At 39.5% G+C, this 27,435-nt stretch overlaps 1 protein-coding gene across 2 annotated transcripts in view; it reads right to left on the bottom strand.

The window, feature by feature from the left end:
* CCDC141 (coiled-coil domain containing 141) overlaps positions 1–27,435 on the bottom strand; it is a 796,073-nt gene that overhangs the window by 194,521 nt on the left and 574,117 nt on the right. The window lies entirely within an intron of this gene.

Raw genomic sequence — 27,435 nt, forward strand, 5'->3', positions numbered from 1 at the left:
ATTAACCCCTAATCTGCCCCCCCAACGTCGCCGACACCTGACTACACTTATTAACCCCTAATCTGCCGAGCGGACCTGAGCGCTACTATAATAAAGTTATTAACTCCTAACCCGCCTCACTAACCCTATCATAAATAGTATTAACCCCTAATCTGCCCTCCCTAACATCGCCGACACCTAACTTCAATTATTAACCCCTAATCTGACGACCGGAGCTCACCGCTACTATAATAACATAATTTATGCTTACCTGATAAATTCCTTTCTTCTGTTGTGTGATCAGTCCACGGGTCATCATTACTTCTGGGATATAACTCCTCCCCAACAGGAAATGCAAGAGGATTCACCCAGCAGAGCTGCATATAGCTCCTCCCCTCTACGTCACTCCCAGTCATTCGACCAAGAATCAACGAGAAAGGAGAAACCAAGGGTGAAGTGGTGACTGGAGTATAATTTAAAAAATATTTACCTGCCTTAAAAAACAGGGCGGGCCGTGGACTGATCACACAACAGAAGAAAGGAATTTATCAGGTAAGCATAAATTATGTTTTCTTCTGTTATGTGTGATCAGTCCACGGGTCATCATTACTTCTGGGATACCAATACCAAAGCAAAAGTACACGGATGACGGGAGGGATAGGCAGGCTCATTATACAGAAGGAACCACTGCCTGAAGAACCTTTCTCCCAAAAATAGCCTCCGAAGAAGCAAAAGTGTCAAATTTGTAAAATTTGGAAAAAGTATGAAGCGAAGACCAAGTTGCAGCCTTGCAAATCTGTTCAACAGAGGCCTCATTCTTAAAGGCCCAAGTGGAAGCCACAGCTCTAGTAGAATGAGCTGTAATTCTTTCAGGAGGCTGCTGTCCAGCAGTCTCATAGGCTAAACGAATTATGCTACGAAGCCAGAAGGAGAGAGAGGTAGCCGAAGCCTTATGACCTCTCCTCTGACCAGAGTACACGACAAACAGGGAAGACGTTTGTCGAAAATCCTTAGTTGCCTGCAAGTAGAACTTGAGGGCACGAACTACATCCAGATTGTGTAGAAGACGTTCCTTCTTTGAAGAAGGATTCGGGCACAGGGAAGGAACCACGATCTCTTGATTGATGTTCCTGTTAGTTACTACCTTAGGTAAGAACCCAGGTTTAGTACGCAGAACTACCTTATCTGAATGAAAAATCAAATAAGGAGAATCACAATGTAAAGCTGATAACTCAGAGACTCTCCGAGCCGAAGAAATAGCCATTAAAAATAACACTTTCCAAGATAACAACTTTATATCAACGGAATGAAGGGGTTCAAACGGAACTCCTTGTAGAACGTTAAGAACAAGGTTTAAACTCCATGGCGGAGCAACAGTTTTAAACACAGGCTTGATTCTAGCTAAAGCCTGACAAAAAGCCTGGACGTCTGGATTTTCTGACAGACGCCTGTGCAACAAGATGGACAGAGCTGAGATCTGTCCCTTTAATGAACTAGCCGATAAACCCTTTTCTAAACCTTCTTGTAGAAAGGACAATATCCTAGGAATCCTAACCTTACTCCAGGAGTAACCTTTGGATTCGCACCAGTATAGGTATTTACGCCATATCTTATGGTAAATCCTTCTGGTAACAGGCTTCCTAGCCTGTATCAGGGTATCGATAACCGACTCAGAAAAACCACGTTTTGATAAAATCAAGCGTTCAATTTCCAAGCAGTCAGCTTCAGAGAAGTTAGATTTTGATGTTTGAATGGACCCTGTATCAGAAGGTCCTGTCTTAGAGGTAGAGACCAAGGCGGACAGGATGACATGTCCACTAGATCTGCATACCAAGTCCTGCGTGGCCATGCAGGCGCTATTAGAATCACTGATGCTCTCTCCTGTTTGATTTTGGCAATCAATCGAGGAAGCAGCGGGAAGGGTGGAAACACATAAGCCATCCCGAAGTTCCAAGGTGCTGTCAAAGCATCTATCAGAACCGCTCCCGGATCCCTGGATCTGGACCCGTAGCGAGGAAGTTTGGCGTTCTGGCGAGACGCCATGAGATCTATCTCTGGTTTGCCCCAACGTCGAAGTATTTGGGCAAAGACCTCCGGATGAAGTTCCCACTCCCCCGGATGAAAAGTCTGGCGACTCAAGAAATCCGCCTCCCAGTTCTCCACTCCCGGGATGTGGATTGCTGACAGGTGGCAAGAGTGAGACTCTGCCCAGCGAATTATCTTTGATACTTCCATCATTGCTAGGGAGCTTCTTGTCCCTCCTTGATGGTTGATGTACGCTACAGTCGTGATGTTGTCCGACTGAAACCTGATGAACCCCCGAGTTTTTAACTGGGGCCAAGCCAGAAGGGCATTGAGAACTGCTCTCAATTCCAGAATGTTTATTGGTAGGAGACTTTCCTCCTGACTCCATTGTCCCTGAGCCTTCAGAGAATTCCAGACAGCGCCCCAACCTAGTAGGCTGGCGTCTGTTGTTACAATTGTCCAGTCCGGCCTGCTGAATGGCATCCCCCTGGACAGATGTGGCCGAGAAAGCCACCATAGAAGAGAGTTTCTGGTTTCTTGATCCAGATTCATAGTAGGGGACAAGTCTGAGTAATCCCCATTCCACTGACTCAGCATGCACAATTGCAGCAGTCTGAGATGTAGACGTGCAAAGGGTACTATGTCCATTGCTGCTACCATTAAGCCGATCACCTCCATGCATTGAGCTACTGACGGGAGTTGAATGGAATGAAGGACACGGCATGCATTTAGAAGCTTTGTTAATCTGTCTTCTGTCAGATAAATCTTCATTTCTACAGAATCTATAAGAGTCCCCAAGAATGGAACTCTTGTGAGAGGAAAAAGAGAACTCTTCTTTTCGTTCACTTTCCATCCATGCGACCTTAGAAATGCCAGAACTAACTCTGTATGAGACTTGGCAGTTTGAAAGCTTGAAGCTTGTATCAGAATGTCGTCTAGGTACGGAGCTACCGAAATTCCTCGCGGTCTTAGTACCGCCAGAAGGGCACCCAGAACCTTTGTGAAGATTCTTGGAGCCGTAGCCAATCCGAATGGAAGAGCTACAAACTGGTAATGCCTGTCTAAGAAGGCAAACCTTAGATACCGGTAATGATCTTTGTGAATCGGTATGTGAAGGTAAGCATCCTTTAAATCCACTGTGGTCATGTACTGACCCTTTTGGATCATGGGTAAGATTGTCCGAATAGTTTCCATTTTGAACGATGGAACTCTTAGGAATTTGTTTAGGATCTTTAAATCCAAGATTGGCCTGAAAGTTCCCTCTTTTTTGGGAACCACAAACAGGTTTGAGTAAAACCCTTGTCCTTGTTCCGACCGCGGAACCGGATGGATCACTCCCATTAATAACAGATCTTGTACACAGCGTAGAAACGCTTCTTTCTTTATCTGGTTTGTTGACAACCTTGACAGATGAAATCTCCCTCTTGGGGGAGAGAATTTGAAGTCTAGAAGGTAACCCTGAGATATGATCTCTAGCGCCCAGGGATCCTGAACATCTCTTGCCCAAGCCTGGGCGAAGAGAGAGAGTCTGCCCCCTACTAGATCCGGTCCCGGATCGGGGGCCCTCGATTCATGCTGTCTTAGGGGCAGCAGCAGGTTTCCTGGCCTGCTTGCCCTTGTTCCAGGACTGGTTAGGTTTCCAGCCTTGTCTGTAACGAGCAACGGCTCCTTCCTGTTTTGGTGCAGTGGAAGTTGGTGCTGCTCCTGCTTTGAAATTCCGAAAGGGACGAAAATTAGACTGTCTAGCCTTAGCTTTGGCTTTGTCTTGAGGCAGGGCGTGGCCCTTACCTCCTGTAATGTCAGCGATAATTTCTTTCAAACCGGGCCCAAATAAAGTTTGCCCTTTGAAAGGTATATTAAGTAATTTGGACTTAGAAGTTACATCAGCTGACCAGGATTTTAGCCACAGCGCCCTACGTGCCTGAATGGCGAATCCTGAGTTCTTAGCCGTAAGTTTGGTTAAATGTACTACGGCCTCCGAAATGAATGAATTAGCTAGTTTAAGGACTCTAAGCCTGTCCGTAATGTCGTCCAGCGTAGCTGAACTAAGGTTCTCTTCCAGAGACTCCATCCAAAATGCTGCCGCAGCCGTAATCGGCGCGATGCATGCAAGGGGTTGCAATATAAAACCTTGTTGAACAAACATTTTCTTAAGGTAACCCTCTAATTTTTTATCCATTGGATCTGAAAAAGCACAGCTATCCTCCACCGGGATAGTGGTACGCTTAGCTAAAGTAGAAACTGCTCCCTCCACCTTAGGGACCGTTTGCCATAAGTCCCGTGTGGTGGCGTCTATTGGAAACATCTTTCTAAATATTGGAGGGGGTGAGAACGGCACACCGGGTCTATCCCACTCCTTAGTAACAATTTCAGTTAGTCTCTTAGGTATAGGAAAAACGTCAGTACTCGCCGGTACCGCAAAGTATTTATCCAACCTACACAATTTCTCTGGTATTGCAACAGTGTTACAATCATTAAGAGCCGCTAAAACCTCCCCTAGTAATACACGGAGGTTCTCCAATTTAAATTTAAAATTTGAAATATCTGAATCCAATCTGTTTGGATCAGAACCGTCACCCACAGAATGAAGCTCTCCGTCCTCATGCTCTGCAAGCTGTGACGCAGTATCAGACATGGCTCTAGTATTATCAGCGCACTCTGTTCTCACCCCAGAGTGATCACGCTTGCCCCTTAGTTCTGGTAATTTAGCCAAAACTTCAGTCATAACAGTAGCCATATCTTGTAATGTTATCTGTAATGGCCGCCCAGATGTACTAGGCGTCACAATATCACGCACCTCCCGGGCGGGAGATGCAGGTACTGACACGTGAGGCGAGTTAGTCGGCATAACTCTCCCCTCGCTGTTTGGTGAAATTTGTTCAATTTGTACAGATTGGCTTTTATTTAAAGTAGCATCAATACAGTTAGTACATAAATTTCTATTGGGCTCCACCTTGGCATTGGAACAAATGACACAGGTATCTTCCTCTGAATCAGACATGTTTAACACACTAGCAAATAAACTAGCAACTTGGTTACAATCTTATTTAACAAAAACGTACTGTGCCTCAAAGAAGCACTAAACGATTAACTGACAGTTGAAATAATGAACTGAAAAAAACTGTTAAAGCATCAATCCTGAAAACAACACAACTTTTAGCAAAGGTTTGTTCCCATTAGTAAAGTAACAATAATTAATTTTGAAACGTAAAAATTACAGAGCAACGTTTTTAATCACAGTCAATATATAAGTCTCACAGCTCTGCTGAGAGAATCTACCTCCCTTCAAAGAAGTTTGAAGACCCCTGAGTTCTGTTAGAGATGAACCGGATCATGCAGGAAATACAAGAGTAACTGACTGGAAATTTTTGATGCGTAGCAAAGAGCGCCAAAAACGGCCCCTCCCCCTCACACACAGCAGTGAGTGAGAAACGAAACTGTCACAATTAAAACAAGCAACTGCCAAGTGGAAAAATAATGCCCAAACATTTATTCACTCAGTACCTCAGAAAATGCAAACGATTCTACATTCCAGCAAAAACGTTTAACATAATAAATACCTATTAAAAGGTTTAATATACTTTTTACAGAGTAATTCCAGTGAAGTACCATTCCCAGAATACTGAAGTGTAGAGTATACATACATGTCATTATAACGGTATGGCAGGATTTTCTCATCAATTCCATTCAGAAAATAAAAACTGCTACATACCTCAATGCAGATTCATCTGCCCGCTGTCCCCTGATCTGAAGCTTTTACCTCCCTCAGATGGCCGAGAAACAGCAATATGATCTTAACTACTCCGGTTAAAATCATAGTAAAAACTCTGGTAGATTCTTCTTCAAACTCTGCCAGAGAGGCAATAACACGCTCCGGTGCTATTGTAAAATAACAAACTTTTGATTGAAGTTATAAAAACTAAGTATAATCACCATAGTCCTCTCACACATCCTATCTAGTCGTTGGGTGCAAGAGAATGACTGGGAGTGACGTAGAGGGGAGGAGCTATATGCAGCTCTGCTGGGTGAATCCTCTTGCATTTCCTGTTGGGGAGGAGTTATATCCCAGAAGTAATGATGACCCGTGGACTGATCACACATAACAGAAGAAAAATGTATTAACCCCTAAAGCTAAGTCTAACCCTAACACTAACACCCCCCTAACTTAAATATAATTTAAATCTAACGAAATTAATTAACTCTTATTAAATAAATTATTCCTATTTAAAGCTAAATACTTACCTGTAAAATACATCCTAATATAGCTACAATATAAATTATAATTATATTGTAGCTATTTTAGGATTAATATTTATTTTACAGGCAACTTGGTAATTATTTTAACCAGGTACAATAGCTATTAAATAGTTAAGAACTATTTAATAGTTACCTAGTTAAAATAATAACAAAATTACCTGTAAAATAAATCCTAACCTAAGTTATAATTAAACCTAACACTACCCTATCAATAAATTAATTAAATAAAATACCTACAATTACCTACAATAAAACCTAACACTACACTATCAATAAATAAATTAAATACAATTTCTACAAATAACTACAATTACATAAACTAACTAAGTTACAAAAAATAAAAAAATATCTACAAACATAAGAAAAATATTACAACAATTTTAAACTAATTACACCTACTCTAAGCCCCCTAATAAAATAACAAAGACCCCCAAAATAAAAAATTCCCTACCCTATTCTAAATTAATAAATGTAAAAGCTCTTTTACCTTACCAGCCCTGAACAGGGCCCTTTGCGGGGCATGCCCCAAGAAAATCAGCTCTTTTGCCTGTAAAAAAAAACATACAATACCCCCCCCCAACGTTACAACCCACCACCCACATACCCCTAATCTAACCCAAACTCCCCTTAAATAAACCTAACACTAAGCCCCTGAAGATCTTCCTACCTTGTCTTCACCATCCAGGTATCACCGATCCGTCCTGGCATCCGGTGCTGAAGAGGTCCAGAAGAGGCTCCAAAGTCTTCCTCCTATCCGGCAAGAAGAGGACATCCGGACCGGCAAACATCTTCTCCAAGCGGCATCTTCGATCTTCTTCCATCCGGTGCGGAGCGGGTCCATCTTGAATCAGCCGACGCGGATCCATCCTCTTCTTCCGGCGTCTCCCGACGAATGACGGTTCCTTTAAGGGACGTCATCCAAGATGGCGTCCCTTGAATTCCGATTGGCTGATAGGATTCTATCAGCCAATCGGAATTAAGGTAGGAATATTCTGATTGGCTGATGGAATCAGCCAATCAGAATCAAGTTCAATCCGATTGGCTGATCCAATCAGCCAATCAGATTGAGCTCGCATTCTATTGGCTGTTCCGATCAGCCAATAGAATGCGAGCTCAATCTGATTGGCTGATTGGATCAGCCAATCGGATTGAACTTGATTCTGATTGGCTGATTCCATCAGCCAATCAGAATATTCCTACCTTAATTCCGATTGGCTGATAGAATCCTATCAGCCAATCGGAATTCGAGGGACGCCATCTTGGATGACGTCCCTTAAAGGAACCGCCATTCGTCGGGAGACGCCGGAAGAAGAGGATGGATCCGCGTCGGCTGATTCAAGATGGACCCGCTCCGCACCGGATGGAAGAAGATCGAAGATGCCGCTTGGAGAAGATGTTTGCCGGTCCGGATGTCCTCTTCTTGCCGGATAGGAGGAAGACTTTGGAGCCTCTTCTGGACCTCTTCAGCACCGGATGCCAGGACGGATCGGTGATACCTGGATGGTGAAGACAAGGTAGGAAGATCTTCAGGGGCTTAGTGTTAGGTTTATTTAAGGGGGGTTTGGGTTAGATTAGGGGTATGTGGGTGGTGGGTTGTAATGTTGGGGGGGGGGGGTATTGTATGTTTTTTTTTACAGGCAAAAGAGCTGATTTTCTTGGGGCATGCCCCGCAAAGGGCCCTGTTCAGGGCTGGTAAGGTAAAAGAGCTTTTACATTTATTAATTTAGAATAGGGTAGGGAATTTTTTATTTTGGGGGTCTTTGTTATTTTATTAGGGGGCTTAGAGTAGGTGTAATTAGTTTAAAATTGTTGTAATATTTTTCTTATGTTTGTAGATATTTTTTTATTTTTTGTAACTTAGTTAGTTTATGTAATTGTAGTTATTTGTAGAAATTGTATTTAATTTATTTATTGATAGTGTAGTGTTAGGTTTTATTGTAGGTAATTGTAGGTATTTTATTTAATTAATTTATTGATAGGGTAGTGTTAGGTTTAATTATAACTTAGGTTAGGATTTATTTTACAGGTAATTTTGTTATTATTTTAACTAGGTAACTATTAAATAGTTCTTAACTATTTAATAGCTATTGTACCTGGTTAAAATAATTACCAAGTTGCCTGTAAAATAAATATTAATCCTAAAATAGCTACAATATAATTATAATTTATATTGTAGCTATATTAGGATGTATTTTACAGGTAAGTATTTAGCTTTAAATAGGAATAATTTATTTAATAAGAGTTAATTAATTTCGTTAGATTTAAATTATATTTAAGTTAGGGGGGTGTTAGTGTTAGGGTTAGACTTAGCTTTAGGGGTTAATCCATTTATTATAGTAGCGATGAGCTCCGGTCGTCAGATTAGGGGTTAATAATTGAAGTTAGGTGTCGGCGATGTTAGGGAGGGCAGATTAGGGGTTAATACTATTTATGATAGGGTTAGTGAGGCGGATTAGGGGTTAATAACTTTATTATAGTAGCGCTCAGGTCCGCTCGGCAGATTAGGGGTTAATAAGTGTAGGCAGGTGTCGGCGACGTTGTGGGGGGCAGATTAGGGGTTAATAAATATAATATAGGGGTCGGCGGTGTTAGGGGCAGCAGATTAGGGGTACATAAGGATAACATAGGTGGCGGCGCTTTGCGGTCGGCAGATTAGGGGTTAATTATTGTAGGTAGCTGGCTGCGACGTTGTGGGGGCAGGTTAGGGGTTAATAAATATAATACAGGGGTCGGCGGGGTTAGGGGCAGCAGATTAGGGGTACATAAGTATAACGTAGGTGGCGGTCGGCAGATTAGGGGTTAAAAAATTTTAATCGTGTGGCGGCGATGTGGGGGGACCTCGGTTTAGGGGTACATAGGTAGTTTATGGGTGTTAGTGTACTTTAGGGTACAGTAGTTAAGAGCTTTATAAACTGGCGTTAGCCCAGAAAGCTCTTAACTCCTGCTATTTTCCGGCGGCTGGAGTTTTGTCGTTAGAGCTCTAACGCTCACTTCAGAAACGACTCTAAATACCGGCGTTAGAAAGATCCCATTGAAAAGATAGGATACGCAATTGACGTAAGGGGATCTGCGGTATGGAAAAGTCGCGGCTGAAAAGTGAGCGTTAGACCCTATTTTGAGTGACTCCAAATACCGGCGGTAGCCTAAAACCAGCGTTAGGAGCCTCTAACGCTGGTTTTCACGGCTACCGCCGAACTCTAAATCTAGGCCAAAGTGTAATTGTTGTTTTTTTTGTAAAATTGGCTGAACATGGGCATTCTATCGGTGTGTATGAAATTGTCTCTCTAATCCCAGCGTAATTCTGTCAACATTTTAGCACTATAGATCTCTCTAGTTTTTCTCGGAAACAAAAAGGTGTTGAGGTTGTGACAAAATACTTAAAAGGATACTGAACCCATTTTTTCGTGCTTCAGATAGAGCATGCAATTTTAAGCAACTTTCTAATGTACTCTTATTATCAATTTTTCTTCAATCTCTTGGTATATTTATTTGAAGAGCAAGAATGTAAGTTTAGATGTCGGACCATTTTTGGTGAACAACCTGGGTTGTTCTTGCTGATTGGTGGATTAATTTAACAGACCAATAAACAAGTGCTATTCAGGGTCTGAACCAAAAAAATAGCTTAGATGTCTTCTTTTTCAAATAAAGATAGCAAGAGAACGAAGAAAAATAAATTAGAAAGTTGCTTAAAATTGCATGCTCTATCTGAATCACAAAATCATTTTTTTACGATAATTCCACCAGGGCAGCCCCTGCCAGGGTCGGTTTGAAAAACCATGTCTGATCGGGGAAGTTTAGATCAGGCCCTTAGAAACATTTTACTTTTTAAAAGGGAAATGACCACTTTTGTTAACGACAATACAAAAACAAGATATAAACACAGTTTTGTCCATGAGGCCTTCAACCGTGATCCACTCTGAGAATAACACATATTAGGAGCATGAGTCTGAGAGATTTGCTGAATAGTGATAGCTATGTAAGCTAGACTTTTTGTATATATGTTTATTTGAAAGACATGTAAATGTATTAATAATAGTTTTATACAGAAAAATACTGTTTACTTTCATCTTTGTTGTCCATTCTTTCTGCTGTAATATACTACTAAGATACTTATTATATACTAATTATAATAGACCATTAACAAATATTTTTAAAGTGTTCATTATTTTGTGAAATGTCAGAGGTTTAAATACATCTTTTTATCCTGTAGTATTTTATTTTTTTTATATTTCATTTTGCTAAATTTTTTTTAACACCATTGCCCCCATCTTTATTCAGCAGACATTAAATGATAATTTGTGCAGTGTAAACTTGGATCAAATTATCTTTTAAAAAACTACTAGGGAACATAAACCGCACTTTTAACAGTAAATGGCTGCTGAGAAATCAATTAATCGGCAGCTATTTAAACACAGCCATAGTCTGTTAAAAGAAATGTGCACAACACATTTGCCTAATGCAAAGTGTTGCACCAAGCGTTTAGATTAAAGGGACAGTAAAATCAAGGTTAAACTTTCATGGCTCAGACAGTGTACAGTTTTAAACAACTTTCCAATTTACTTCTGTTATCCAATTTGCTTTGTTCTCTTGGTATCCTTTGGTAATAACCATACCTAGGTAGGCTTAGGAGCAGCAATGCACTTCTGGGAGTAAACTGCTGATTGGTGCCTGCACGTTTATGCCTCTTGTCATTGGCTCCCAGTAATGTATTGCTGCTCCTTCTGCAAAGGATACCTAGATAGTGGGACCTATTTATGAAAGGCCTGTCCGACATAATCTGATCAGCGGCTCATGTCCGACAGACCTCGCTAAATGCGGAGAGCAGTACGCTCTCCACATTCAGCATTGCAACAGCAGCTCTTGTGAACTGCTGGTGCAACGCCGCCCCCTGCAGATTCGCGGCAAATTGGCCGCTAGCAGGGGGTTGTCAATCAACCCGATCATATTCGATCGGGTTGAATTGCGGCGATGTCTGTCCGCCTCCGCAGAGCAGGCGGACAGGTTATGGAGCAGGCGAACCTAAACGGGAATTCAAGCTCCATACGGAGCTTGATAGATATGCCCCAGTGAGTCAAATTTAATAATATAAGAACAATGGAAAGTTTTTAAAAATTGTATGCTGTACCTGAATCATGAAAGAAAAATTTGGGGTTTCATGTCCCTTTAAGAGTTAAAGTGATGGTAAAGTTACCATAATGTCCATACGGTATAGCATTAAGTCTGTTAAATAAACATAAGTTTAATTAATCAAATCTTATATTATTCAGTATTCATCAAGTTGTCACCTTTATGAATCAATTCCCGAACATCCACAAATTCAACCCGTTTTTTTTGTTGGGGGGGTGGGGTTTTATCGGTGTGTCATGTTTTTGTCTGATAAAATTGAAATGTTGACCGTTAGGGGGCCGTCACTTCATGCTCCCGCCCCTTTAGTTGTAAGTGCATGAGCTATTCAAATTTTCTTTAGATGGGAAACCATGAGTGATCCATGATCGCCGATTAGTGCATGCGCAGTGGTCCGCAGCCTTGCTATTAGTGCATGCGCAGTTAGAGACTGCAGCGTGAACGCACATTAGAGCAGTGATTTTTAACCTTTTTTTGCCGTGGCACACCACCATCCCAAAATTTAAAAAAAATCACACATTGTAGCCTAATACAGCATATATATATACACATACACACAAACACACACATACTGTATGTATTGTGCTGTTATGCCATGCCTCCTACAAACTACCCCTGCACTGGGAGTAAAAAACAAGCAAAGTTTAAAAAATATGTCACACTGTTGTCAGTCTGCCGTGGCACACCTGAGGATCTCTCACGGCACACTAGTGTGCCTCGGCACACAGGTTGAAAAACACTGCATTAGAGAGACAAAGAGACGTCACAAAGATAAGACGGAAGTAGGGCATGGGAGGAGTCGTGAGCTAAGCGGCAGGGATTTTTAAATATAATTTAATATGGACTTCATTGCATGTTTTTTTTTATGGACCCAGCAGTTATGGCCACATGCAGTGCTAAGTGTGTATGTAAATAGGGGTGTAAATATGTATGTGTGTATGCAAATGTGTGTGTGTAAATATGTATGTGTGTATGTATATGTGTGTGTGTAAATATGTATGTGTGTATGTATATGTGTGTGTGTAAATATGTATGTGTGTATGTAAATAAGTGTGTATGTATGTGTGTAAGTATGTGTAAATATTTATGTGTGTGTAAAAATGTGTAAATATTTTTGTGTATGTATGTGTAAATATTTATGTGTGTGTATACATATTTATATGCGTGTGTATGCATGTATTATGTATGTATGTGTAAATATCTGTGTGTGTGTGTATGTATGTATGAGTATATCTATGTGTGCACATGTACGTGTGCGAATGTAAATATGTATGTGTGTATGCATGGGTATGTAAATAAGTGTCTGTGTATGTATATGTAAATATGTATGTGTGTGGGTAAATTTGTATGTGTGTGTATGTATGTGTGTGTGTGTAAATAAGTTTGTATGTATGTGTATGTGAATATGTATGTGTGTATGTAAATAAGTGTGTATCTGGGTATACATATGTATGTGTGTGTGTAAATATTGTATGTGTATGTAAATATTGTATGTGTATGTAAATATGTATGTGTGTCTGTAATTATTTGTATAGTAATTAATTAATAGTAAGTATAAAATAAAACAAAAAACATAATTTATGTTAGAACTTACCTGATAAATTAATTTCTTTCATATTGGCAAGAGTCCATGAGCTAGTGACGTATGCGATATACAATCCTACCAGGATGGGCAAAGTTTCCCAAACCTCAAAATGCCTATAAATACACCCCTCACCACACCCACAATTCAGTTTAACAAATAGCCAAGCAGTGGGGTGATAAAGAAAGGAGTAAAAAGCATCAACAAAGGAATTTGGAAATAATTGTGCTTTATACAAAAAAATCATAACCACCATAGAAAAGGGGTAGGTCTCATTGACTCTTGCCAATATGAAAGAAATTAATTTAACAGGTAAGTTCTTACATGAATTATGTTTTCTTTCATGTAATTGGCAAAAGTCCATGAGCTAGTGACGTATGGGATATCAATACCCAAGAAGTAGAACTCCACGCAAGAGTCACTAGAGAGGGAGGGATAAAATAAAAACAGCCATTGCACTGAAAAAAAATAATCCACAACCCAAATATAAGTTAATTCTCATAAATAAAAGGAAAAAACTTAAATCATAAGCAGAAGATTCAAACTGAAACAGCTGCCTGAAAAACTTTTATACCAAAAACTGCTTCCGAAGAAGCAAATACATAAAAATGGTAGAATTTAGTAAATGTATGCAAAGAAGACCAAGTTGCTGCTTTGCAAATCTGATCAACTGAAGCTTCATTCTTAAAAGCCCAAGAAGTGGAAACTGATGTAGTAGAATGAGGTGGGGCTTTACCTGACTCAAATAAGCTTGATGAATCAAAAGCTTTGACCACGATGCCAGAGAAACGGCAGAAGCCTTCTGCCCTTTCCTGGAACCAGAAAAGATAACAAATAGACTAGAAGTCTTCCTGAAATCTTTAGTAGCTTCAACATAATATTTCAGAGCTCTCACCACATCCAAAGAATGTAAAGATCTCTCCAAAGAATACTTAGGATTAAGACACAAAGAAGGGACAATCATTTCTCTATTAATGTTGTTAGAATTCACAATCTTAGGTAAGAATTGAAATGAAGTCCGCAAAACTGCCTTATCCTGATGAAAAATCAGAAAAGGAGATTCACAAGAGAGAGCAGATAATTCAGAAACTCTTCTAGCAGAAGAGATGGCCAAAAGTAACAACACTTTCCAAGAAAGTAATTTAATGTCCAAAGAATGCATAGGCTCAAATGGAGGAGCATGTAAAGCCTTCAAAACCAAATTAAGACTCCAAGGAGGAGAGACTTATTTAATGACAGGCTTGATACGAACCAAAGCCTGTACGAAACAGTGAATATCAGGAAGTTTAGCAATTTTTCTGTGGAATAAAACAAAAAGAGCAGAGATTTGCCCTTTCAAGGAACTTGCAGACAAACCTTTATCCAACCATCCTGAAGAAACTGTAAAATTCTTACAATTCTAAAAGAATGCCAAGAGAATTTATGAGAGGAACACCATGAAATACAAGTCTTCCAAACTCGATAATAAATCTTTCTTGAAACAGATTTACGAGCCTGTAACATAGTATTAATCACTGAGTCAGAGAAACCTCTATGACTAAGCACTAGGCGTTCAATTTCCATACCTTCAAATTTAATGATTTGAGATCCTGATGGAAAAAACAGACCTTGAGACAGAAGGTCCGGTCTTAATGGAAGTGGCCAAGGTTGGCAACTGGACATCCGAACAAGATCCACATACCAAAACCTGTGAGGCCATGCTGGAGCCACCAGCAACACAAACAATTGCTCCATGATGATTTTGGAGATCACACTTGGAAGAAGAACTAGAGGCGGGAAAATATAAGCAGGTTGATAACACCAAGGAAGTGTCAACGCATCCACTGCTTCCGCCCGAGGATCCCTGGACAGATACCTGGGAAGTTTCTTGTATAGATGAAATGCCATCAGATCTATTTCTGGAAGACCCCACATCTGAACAATTTGAGAAAACACATCTGGGTGGAGAGACCACTCTCCCGCATGTTAAGTCTGACGACTGAGAAAATCCGGTTCCCAATTGTCTATACCTGGGATATGAACCGCAGAAATTAGACAGGAGCTGGATTCTGCCCAAATAAGTATTCAAGATACTTCTTTCATAACTTGAGGACTGCGAGTCCCACCCTGATGATTGACATATGCCACTGTTGTAATATTGTCTGTCTGAAAACAAATGAACGGTTCCCTCTTCAATAGAGGCCAAAACTGAAGAGCCCTGAGAATCGCACAGAGTTCCAAAATATTTATTGGTAATCTTGCCTCTTGAGATTTCCAAACCCTGTGTACTGTCAGAGATACCCAAACAGCTCCCCAACCTGAAAGACTTGCATCTGTTGTGATCACAGTCCAGGTTGGACGAACGAAAGAGGCCCCTAGAACAATACAATGGTGATCTAATCACCAAGTCAGAGATAGTCAAACATTGGGATTTAAGGATATTAATTGTTATATCCTTGTATAATCCCTGCACCATTGGTTCAGCATACAAAACTGGAGAGGTCTCATATGAAAATGAGCAAAAGGGATCGCGTCCGATGCTGCAGTCATGAGACATAAAACCTCCATGCACATAGCTACTGAAGGGAATTACTGAGACTGAAGGTTCCGACAGGCTGCAACCAATTTCTCTTGTCCGTTAGAGCCAAAGTCATGGACACTGAATTTATCTGGAAACCTAAAAAGGTTACCCTTGTCTGAGAAATCAAATAACTTTTTGGTAAATTGATTCTCCAACCATGTTTTTGAAGAAACAACACTAGTTGATTTGTGTGAAATTCTGCAGAACGTAAACACTGAGCAAGTACCAAGATATCGTCCAAATAAGGAAACACCGCAATACCCCGCTCTCTGATTACAGAGAGCAGGGCACCGAGAACCTTTGAAAAGATTATTGGAGCTGTCGCTAGGCCAAATGGAAGAGCGACAAATTGGTAATGCTTGTCTAGAAAAGAGAATCTCAGGAACTGAAAGTGATCTGGATAAATCGGAATATGAAGATATTCATCCTGTAAGTCTATTGTGGACATATAATGCCCTTGCTGAACAAAAGGCAGAATAGTCGTTATAGTCACCATTTTGAAAGTTGGTACTCTTACATATCGATTCAAAATTTTTAGATCCAAAAATGGTCTGAATGAATTTCCTTTCTTTGGGACAATGAATAGATTTGAATAAAACCCCAGACCCTGTTCTTGAAACGGAACTTGCATGATTACCCCTGATAACTCAAGGTCTAAAACACACTTCAGGAAAGCCTGAGCCTTTACTGGATTTGCAGGGATGCATGAGAGAGAAAATCTTCTCACAGGTGGTCTTACTCTGAATCCTGTTCTGTACCCCTGAGAAACAATACTCTGAATCCATTGATTTTGGACCGAATTGATCCAAACATCTTTGAAAAATCTTAATCTGACCCTACCAGCTGAGCTGTGATGAGGGACGCAGCTTCATACGGACTTGGGGGCTGGCTTTGATCTATTAAATGGCTTGGATTTATTCCAATTCGAGGAAGGCTTCCAATTGGAAACAGATTCCTTGGGGGAATGATTAGGTTTCTGTTGCTTATTTTGTCGAAAGGAATGAAAACGGTTAGAAGCTTTAGATTTACCCTTAGGTCTTTATCCTGAGGCAAAAAAACTCCCTTCCCCCCAGTAACAGTTGAAATGATTGAATCCAGCTAAAAAACAAATAACTTATTACCTTGGAAAGAAAGAGATAGCAATGTGGACATAGAAGTCATGTCAGCATTCCATGTTTTAAGCCACAAAGCTCTTCTAGCTAAAATAGCTAAAGACATAGATTTAACATCAATTTTGATGATATAAAAAATGGCATCACAAATAAAATTATTAGCATGTTGAATCAAGTTAACAATGCTAGGGGGCGGAGCCAGCAGCACACAAGAGCAGTCGCATATTCATAGGGCTCCTGCCTAATCTCATCTAAATTCATCTTAAAAACAGACTTATCCTTACAAATTATCTCCTGTATAGCTGGATTATATATCCCACCTCTTTCCACTAATTAGAGGACGATATTTTCTGACATTTGCAGGCCAGCTGTGTCCTAAGATTGGATCGCCTGTATAGGTACACAGACGGCGGCCATCTTATCACCCTCGCAAACATCTAATCTTTATGGCGGACCCCAGGCAGTTGCTCGCAGAGATCGGCAAAATTCTGGATCATCACCACAGCAAACTTGTTGCTTCCCTGGGTGGCGAGGCGGTGACAATAGAGAGCCGCAAAACTTTGATAGAGACGCCTCTGGATCCCAGGGAGGTGAAAATCGCCTGCGGGGATGTAATGTGTACTGTGCCTTTAAGACATTTATCCCATAATCCTATAAAGTCTAGGTGCTCCCAGAATACATTGCTTGGTATTCTGGTCACACCCTTGTATCAGCCTGTCTTACACTGCTACTGAACTCAGCTGTTTCCTTCCCCCTTCTACTAAGGGATTAACTTCAGCTGGATTTCTCCTGCAGTATCTGCCTTCCTGGTTGCTCAGTGTTTTCTGACAACACTCTCCCTGCTTCCTGTGCAGTTACCTCTGCTACTACGCTCTACCTCCAGACCTGACAGCCTCACAGAACACCGGGTGACGTCACCTTCAGCTGCTTCCGGTCTCAACCGATCTCAGACTGCATCCTCCATTCTCCTCGTGAGTACAGCGTTTGTGCTGAGACTGCATTGTGATATATTTTTGCTATAATCTGCAGAGTCTTACTTGTATATACATTTACTGCGCAATTAACACACAAATCACCAATGTCATATAAATCTATGTTAACTAGTTTATATATATCTTGTCATACTTGTACTGAGTACTAAAGTTTACTTTGTTGCTTAAAGAAATGGCAATATATAAGCTTTGTATCAATATTAAACCCTTACTCACATCCCTTTATGTTAAGTCATAATATAAGGGGTAATACGTAAGGAACACACATATATATCAGCAATGCTAAATGTTCAAACTTTATTTACAGAAATTCAAGAAATAAGGAGACTTTACTATAACTTTTGTTCATTCAATCATAAGTGTTATTTGGGTCATTACAGGAAATACCAAGCCTATAAAAAAGAATGATGGATCCCCAGGAGTTATATAATCAAGTACTAACTTTAGGACAAAGAGTAGATCAGCTTAGTCAAGGGCTGAGAGAATTGCAAATTGAGAATCAAACACTTAAGGGAATAATTACTGAAGGTTTGAATAAAATGCAACCTCACTCTGAAACAATTCCAGAGCCTCCTGTCAGTCCTCCTGATATATTCTCAGGGAATAGACAGCAATACAGACAGTTTTTTAACTCTTGCACACTTTTCTTTTCCTTGAAACCTAAAACATTTCAAAATGAAAGAACTAAGGTTTTAACAATTATTTCTTACTTAAGAGGAGAGCCCAGAGCATGGGCAGACAGTTTATATGAACAGAATGATATTATACTAAATTCTTCAAATGAATTCTTTAAAGCCTTATCTACTCTGTATGAGGATCCACACAGACAGCTCACTGCAGACACAAAATTGAGAGCATTAAAACAAAACAAGAGAGCTGTAGAAGACTATATATCTGAATTTAAGATTTGGCAAAAAGATTCAGAATGGAATCTTATATCATTAAGAAATCAGTTCAGACTGGGACTTTCTGAGCTCATTAAAGATGAACTAGCCAGAATGGATATCCCAGAAGATTTGGAGCAGCTGATGCACTTAGCTATTAAAATAGACCATAGGATAAGAGAAAGGAAAAGAGAAAGGTACACTGTAGATAATCCAACCAGACATAGAGATGCACACACAAACCCCACTCCAGGAAGGCTAGGTGACGAGCCTATGGATATAGGGGTAATAAGGGGCCCTCTATCATTTGAAGAAAAGCAAAGAAGAAAAGAAAACCATCTATGCCTGTACTGCGCTTCCAAGGAGCATGAAGTCTCAAGTTGTCCTATCCTTAAAAAACCTAAGAAAGGTAAGGGACATGACACAACATTGATTTTCTCTTTTCCTAATGAAAAATTGACTTATACAAAATTTCCTATTTTTCTACAGTGGGAACACCATCAGCATCCGCTTGACGCTGTTATTGACTCGGGAGCTTTCATGTCATATATTGATTCTGATATAGTTAAGATTAATAAAATACCCTTAATTAAAAAAACCATACCTGTGTCAGTACGTTTAATTGATGGCAATCAACTAGAATCAGGTCCCATAACACATGAGACAATACCTTTACTTATGATATCTAATGACCATAAAGAATATATTTCTTTTGATGTTTTAACATCTCCTATTTTCCCAGTGGTTTTGGGATTACAATGGTTGAGATTGCATCAACCTACCATTAACTGGCAAACAAGTAGTGTCACATTTAATTCTGAATACTGTGAAAACACTTGTAACCAGAATTTTACAATCATGACGGTGGTGGAACATCCTATACCACCTGAATACTCTGATTTTGAGCTTGTTTTTAGTAAAAAGGAGGCAGAAAATTTACCTCCCAATCGATCTTATGACTGTCCAATAGATTTGATACCAGGTTCTGACATACCTTATGGTCATATTTTCCCCCTCTCAGAACCTGAATTATTGGAACTAAAAACATATCTGACAGATAATTTGCGTAAAGGGTTTATACGTCCCTCGACTTCACCTGCAGGAGCAGGGATGTTCTTTGTACGTAATAAAGATCAAAGTTTAAGACCTATAATAGACTATAGGGAACTTAATAAAAGAACAGTCAAAAATATATACCCCTTGCCCCTGATACCTGAACTGATTGAAAGGTTGAAGGGAGCAACTATCTATACTAAGTTAGATCTAAGAGGGGCGTACAACCTTATTCGCATGAGACCAGGAGATGAGTGGCTCACTGCTTTTAGAACGCGATACGGGTTGTATGAATATACTGTGATGCCCTTTGGGCTGTGTAATGCTCCCGCAACCTTTCAGAGATTTATCAATGATATTTTTAGAGACCTTTTGGATATCTGCATTGTGATCTATTTAGATGATATTTTAATTTATTCATCAAACCTACAGGAACATGTAATGCATGTAAGGAAAGTTCTTTCCAGATTACAAGCTCACCATCTCTATGTCAAACTTGAAAAATGTATCTTCCATAGCCAGGATATAACCTTCCTAGGTTACCATATAACACCAGATGGTATATCCATGGATAATGGAAAAGTACAGGTTATCCAAGACTGGCCAACACCTAAAACCAAGAAAGATGTTCAAAAATTTCTCGGTTTCTCAAATTTCTATAGGAAATTTATTAAAAACTTTGCTTCAATATCCAAACCTTTAACATCGTTAACTAAGAGTACTATACCTTTCCTTTGGACACAAAAAGCTGATCAAGCTTTCCAAACATTAAAAAACAGTTTCACCACAGCACCTATACTGCAATACCCTAATCCAAAATATCACTATATTCTAGAAATAGATGCTTCTGAATATGCAATTGGTGCAATTTTATCTCAACAAGAAACTAGCTCAGCTCCTATACACCCTGTGGCATATTATTCTAGGGTGTTAACTTCATCAGAACTTAACTACCATATAGGAGAAAAAGAATTGTTAGCCATGAAGTCAGCTCTAGAACAATGGAGACATCTTTTGGAGGGTACAGAACATCCTATACAAATCTTTACAGACCACAGAAACCTCCAATACTTAAAGACACATAAGACATTGACAGCACGGCAGGTGCGTTGAAGTTTATTTTTCTCTCGCTTTTCGTATATACTCACGTATAGACCTGCGAGTAAAAATAGAAAAGCTGACATTCTATCGAGACTTATGGAAAAACCTCAGATCAAACCTTCATTTGGTTCCGTGATACCAAGAGAATGTTTTACCCCTTGCCTTGGAATAACCATTCCAGCAGAATTACAACTCAAAAACGAACAGCTTCTTGATGTAACCTATCCAAAGGAAAATTTAATTAGAAAAACCGATGGTTTATACTACAACGGAGATAACATATACGTTCCTCCACAGAAAAGACAAACTATCCTACAAACCTTTCATGACTCACAGTTATCGGGTCACCCGGGTATACAACATACTTATGATTTGATTAAACGCAATTATTGGTGGCCTAAAATGAGGAATGATGTACAAGAATATGTCTCTCTTTGTGAAACGTGTTCCACATGTAAAATTAATAGGCAAAAACCTTATGGACAGCTACTTTCTTTGCCCATCCCAGAAAGGCCATGGACGCATATAGCAGCTGATTTTATTGTGGATCTACCACCATCTAAATCTTTCAATACCATCTTAGTAGTGGTAGATCTTTTCTCCAAGATGTGCCATTTTATTCCGTACCACAAGTTACCAACTTCTTTGGAAACTGCATCTTTATTCATTCAGAATGTTTTCAAATTACATGGGTTACCTCTGTCTTTAACAACTGACAGAGGAACCCAATTTACCTCAAACTTATGGAAGGATCTTTGTAGAACATTAAACATTACTAGACGCTTGAGTACCTCCTTCCATCCACAGACAAATGGCCAATCTGAGCGCACAAATCAATGGTTAGAAGAGTATCTAAGATGTTTTTCCACTCAACAACAAGATAATTGGGCAGATCTACTGCCATTGGCAGAATTTGCTCACAATAATTCCTTGAACTCTTCAACCAAAAGTACCCCTTTTTTTACCAACTTTGGGTTTCATCCCACTTTCAATTATCTTGAGCAAAGAGAAAATAGTTCCCCAGTCGTTAATGACTTGGTTAATACTATTGCTGAAACCTTCACTATAACTGCAAATCACATACAGGCATCAAAAGACAGACAGAAAAAGTTTTATGATTTGCGGCGCCAACCGTCACCCGAGTACAAACCAGGAGATCTGGTATGGTTGTCCACAAAGCACCTACGTTTGACTGCTCCCTCGAAAAAATTTAATAGGTTCTTCATAGGACCTTTCCCTGTGCAAAAAGTGATAAATCAAAATGCTGTAACTTTGGAGCTGCCTAGTCACTATAAAATACACCCCACTTTTCATGTGTCCCTCTTGAAACCGTACAAATCATTACGAACAGTGGTGGATCAGTTGCCTGTGGTACCTCCCATTGAGCCAGAACGTGAATTTGAAGTACAGAGTATCCTGGATTCCCGAAAGGTGTCTGGGAGATTACAATATCTAATTCGTTGGAGGGGATACACCTCTGACGACGATTCTTGGGAGCCGGCTTCGAATTTATCTGCTCCACGTTTGGTTTCCTTATTTCATCGGCGGAATTCTGAACGTCCTCATCCATGAACCCCAGTGGTGTTCATCTTTGGAGGGGTGATCTGTAATGTGTACTGTGCCTTTAAGACATTTATCCCATAATCCTATAAAGTCTAGGTGCTCCCAGAATACATTGCTTGGTATTCTGGTCACACCCTTGTATCAGCCTGTCTTACACTGCTACTGAACTCAGCTGTTTCCTTCCCCCTTCTACTAAGGGATTAACTTCAGCTGGATTTCTCCTGCAGTATCTGCCTTCCTGGTTGCTCAGTGTTTTCTGACAACACTCTCCCTGCTTCCTGTGCAGTTACCTCTGCTACTACGCTCTACCTCCAGACCTGACAGCCTCACAGAACACCGGGTGACGTCACCTTCAGCTGCTTCCGGTCTCAACCGATCTCAGACTGCATCCTCCATTCTCCTCGTGAGTACAGCGTTTGTGCTGAGACTGCATTGTGATATATTTTTGCTATAATCTGCAGAGTCTTACTTGTATATACATTTACTGCGCAATTAACACACGAATCACCAATGTCATATAAATCTATGTTAACTAGTTTATATATATCTTGTCATACTTGTACTGAGTACTAAAGTTTACTTTGTTGCTTAAAGAAATGGCAATATATAAGCTTTGTATCAATATTAAACCCTTACTCACATCCCCTTATGTTAAGTCATAATATAAGGGGTAATATGTAAGGAACACACATATATATATATATATATATATATATATATATATATATATATATATATCAGCAATGCTAAATGTTCAAACTTTATTTACAGAAATTCAAGAAATAAGGAGACTTTACTATAACTTTTGTTCATTCAATCATAAGTGTTATTTGGGTCATTACAGGGGATGTTCCAGGGCCCGGGCCTTCCCTGCAAACTTTGGGGCTTACGCAAACAGGGTCCGAGGCATATCAAGATCATTTGGAGAGCCATGATAAACGCACACTACCAGACACGACCCTGCCGAATGATGTCTATAATGCCGACCACCATCTCGTTAATCAAAGTATTTCTGTGGGGGGCTCGAAAACGAAGGGCACATTGTCGCCACTTTCCCTGATGGGGAGACAGCGCTTTTTATTTACCTCTCACTGGCTTACGACAACTGCGAGAAAAGGACAGCATCTATACTACTACTCCTTGAAAATCGGGATAGGCTGTGGCACAGTGGATTCTCTTTGTTCCAGAGCGGAGCTGACACTTGGATCTGGGGACAGACTTTCCTTGTTTTGGCCATCCGGTGTGGGTTAGACTCTTTGCGGCATGCAGCTACCAGAAGCTCATTCCAATCAACTATAGTGGCTGAGTATGGTGGACACGGGTTAATACGGGACTGCATCCTCCTGATTTCTTTATGAGCAAAATACTTGTGTCATAGTTATGGGACTCCTCAAGTTTACATACTACGGTTGTACTTTTCTTTGTATAGTTTGTTTAGGTAACTTAAATAACACAGAGTACTGTTGACACGCTAAACTTTGTGTTAATATATGCTAATTAGATTGTCTTGTGGGATGACGAAAATGTCTGTATACTTTATTACATTATATTTACAGGTTCCATAGAATTTAAACATTCCACCACATAATTTCTCTATGTTTGCAGGCTTTCATACTTTATGTATATGCATTGAGCTTAGGTGAGATTTGTATACAGGGCTTCTCGATGCCTGCGGCCGGGGCAGAGAGATGCCTATATTTATCAAATATATTGCTCCATAGCATAGTTCTGAATATAGCTTTGCACCATAATGCACATCATTGTATGTAAGTAAAGTTATAATTTTTCGCCTTGTGCTAAAATTATAGATTTGCTCCCAGTATTTCACCTACAATTGTTGCATATCCATGGCAAACTAATGTGACTTCAACACTACTTATATTTGAATATCTACACAGGAATGCTGTAATCATACTGCTGATTAATACCTATCCTATGCCCTGATTTCAGTCTCTCCAGGTTGTCCTATCTTCCAGCGCAGGCTGGACCTGCACTTATATTTAGTTGTATAACTTCTCGCCTTTATATTTAAAACTAGAACTGTATAACCCTTGGCATCTGTACCATCTTAAATTTCTAGGTTTCAGTATACTAAATAAAGCTTTCGCCTATGCCCAACTAGTCTCCCACACAGGCATAAGGTTCTGCCCTATTGCAATTAGTGTACTCTAAGTAAGGATGCAGGGTCCTATCTCATTCTTGTTCTCATTACACATTTAAATGTTTGTTTAGATGTCATTTAGAAGACTACAGTTATTTAAGACAGGCAATTAACCTTCACTCTTATATATATATTATAGTTTATTCTTTATGTCATGTTTAACTATGACTATCATCTATGACATTGGATGTTATACGTACTGTCTCTACATATGATATTAGTTGCTATATATTGGGAAGTACTCTTAGCTTTCCATCAATCTCAGAGATCCACTCTTGTTCAGCCATTGTTTCTTATATACCAGTGTCTAATCAGATATATTATAATTACCACTCTAGGCTCCTTGTTGTTACTAAGCTCACAAGAATATTTCCAATGTATAAATCGGTTGGTCTCCTACCCCCCCATCCCTATATAGTGCTCTGGTTCTCTATGATTTAGACCAGACACTTATTTTGCGGTTTCCCTTGAGAATGACCGCAAGTAATAGTAATATACCTTATACTAAATTTCCTTTTTTATATTCATATAGTTTTTCACAGCAATGTTAGGATATATAAAACAGAGTACAAGTCATACACTATGATTACCTTTGGCTTTTTATAAGTTCATAAGTATACTACCCTAGTTTTCATTCAAAAGTTGCACAGAGAATTTACTTTGTGAGATGTGAAAAATGTAGTAATATGAGTGTAAGCAGATCACACAGTGTACAAATAAATCTCAAGGGTAGTTTTGATGTTAAATATGCACTGTGTATAACAAATCTATATTACTCAAATTGTTTTGACTCAAAATATTGTTTGAAAATGTTCTAGTCTATTAGCTACAAAAATTGAAAACTTGAGGCTTATTTTCGATATGCAACACTTCAAACTCTATATGAAGATATAGTGATTGCTGTAATTTCTCTACCTTTATGTCATTTATATATTTTCTTCTTGTCATGTATTTATGCCTCAATAAAAAATTAATTAAAAAAAAAAAAAGTTAACAATGCTAGACAAATCATGATCCAATACTTGTTGCGCTAAAGTTTCCAACCAAAAAGTTGAAGCAGCTGCAACATCAGCCAAAGAAATTGCAGGCCTGAGAAGATGACCTGAATATATATAGGCTTTCCTTAGATACGATTCAAGTTTCCTATCTAAAGGATCTTTAAAAGAAGTACTATCTTCCGTAGGAATAGTAGTACGTTTAGCAAGAGTAGAGATAGCCCCATCAACCTTGGGAATCTTTTCCCAAAACTCTAAAGAAATTGCTGGCAAAGGATACCATTTTTTAAACCTTGAAGAAGGAATAAAAGAAGTACCAGGCCTATTCCATTCCTTAGAATCATATCAGAAATAGCATCAGAAATTGGAAAAACCTCTGGAATAACCACAGGAGGTTTATAAACAGAATTTAAACGTTTACAAGTTTTAATATCAAGAGGACTAGTTTCCTCCATATCAAATGTAATCAACACTTCTTTTAACAAAGAACAAATATACTCTATTTTAAATAAATAAGAAGATTTGTCAGTGTCAATATCTGAGGCAGGATCTTCTGAACCAGATAGATCCCCATCAGAAAAACATAATTTATGCTTACCTGATAAATTTATTTCTCTTGTAGTGTATCCAGTCCACGGATCATCCATTACTTGAGGGATATTCTCCTTCCCAACAGCAAGTTGCAAGAGGATCACCCACAGCAGAGCTGCTATATAGCTCCTCCCCTCACTGCCATATCCAGTCATTCAACCGAAACAAGCCGAGAAAGGAGAAACCATAGGGTGCAGTGGTGACTGTAGTTTAATTAAAATTTAGACCTGCCTGAAAAGGACAGGTCGGGCCGTGGCCTGGATACACTACAAGAGAAATAAATTTATCAGGTAAGCATAAATTATGTTTTCTCTTGTTAAGTGTATCCAGTCCACGGATCATCCATTACTTGTGGTATACCAATACCAAAGCTAAAGTACACGGATGATGGGAGGGACAAGGCAGGAACTTAAACGGAAGGAACCACTGCCTGTAGAACCTTTCTCCCAAAAACAGCCTCCGAAGAAGCAAAAGTATCAAATTTGTAAAATTTGGAAAAAGTATGAAGGGAAGACCAAGTTGCATCCTTGCAAATCTGTTCAACAGAGGCCTCATTTTTAAAGGCCCAGGTGGAAGCCACAGCTCTAGTAGAATGAGCTGTAATCCTTTCAGGAGGCTGCTGTCCAGCAGTCTCATAGACTAAATGGATTATACTCTGAAGCCAAAAAGAAAGAGAGGTTGCCGAGGCCTTCTGACCTCTCCTCTGTCCAGAGTAAACAACAAACAGGTTAGATGTTTGGCAAAAATCTTTAGTAGCCTGTAAGTAAAACTTCAAGGCACGGACTACGTCTAGATTATGCAAAAGACGTTCCTTCTTTGAAGAAGGATTAGGACATAATGATGGAACAACAATCTCTTGGTTGATATTCTTGTTAGAAACCACCTTAGGTAAAAACCCAGGTTTTGTACGCAGAACAACTTTATCTGAATGAAAGATCAGATAAGGAGAATCACAATGTAAGGCAGATAACTCCGAGACTCTTCGAGCCGAGGAAATAGCCATCAGAAAAAGAACTTTCCATGAAAGAAGTTTGATATCAATAGAATGAAGGGGTTCAAACGGAACCCCTTGAAGAACTTTAAGAACCAAGTTTAAGCTCCATGGAGGAGCAACAGGTTTAAACACAGGATTAATTCTAACTAAAGCCTGGCAAAATGCCTGAACGTCTGGAACTTCTGCCAGACGCTTGTGTAAAAGAATAGACAGAGCAGAAATCTGTCCTTTTAAAGAACTAGCTGATAATCCTTTGTCCAAACCCTCTTGGAGGAAGGACAATATCCTAGGAATCCTAACCCTACTCCATGAGTAATTCTTGGATTCACACCAATGAAGATATTTACGCCATATCTTGTGGTAAATTTTCCTGGTGACAGGCTTTCGTGCCAGTATTAAGGTATCAATTACTGACTCGGAGAAGCCACGCTTTGATAGGATCAAGCGTTCAATCTCCATGCA

The sequence above is a fragment of the Bombina bombina genome, chromosome 1 (genome assembly GCF_027579735.1).
Source record: "Bombina bombina isolate aBomBom1 chromosome 1, aBomBom1.pri, whole genome shotgun sequence".
In the NCBI taxonomy this organism is placed as follows: domain Eukaryota; kingdom Metazoa; phylum Chordata; class Amphibia; order Anura; family Bombinatoridae; genus Bombina; species Bombina bombina.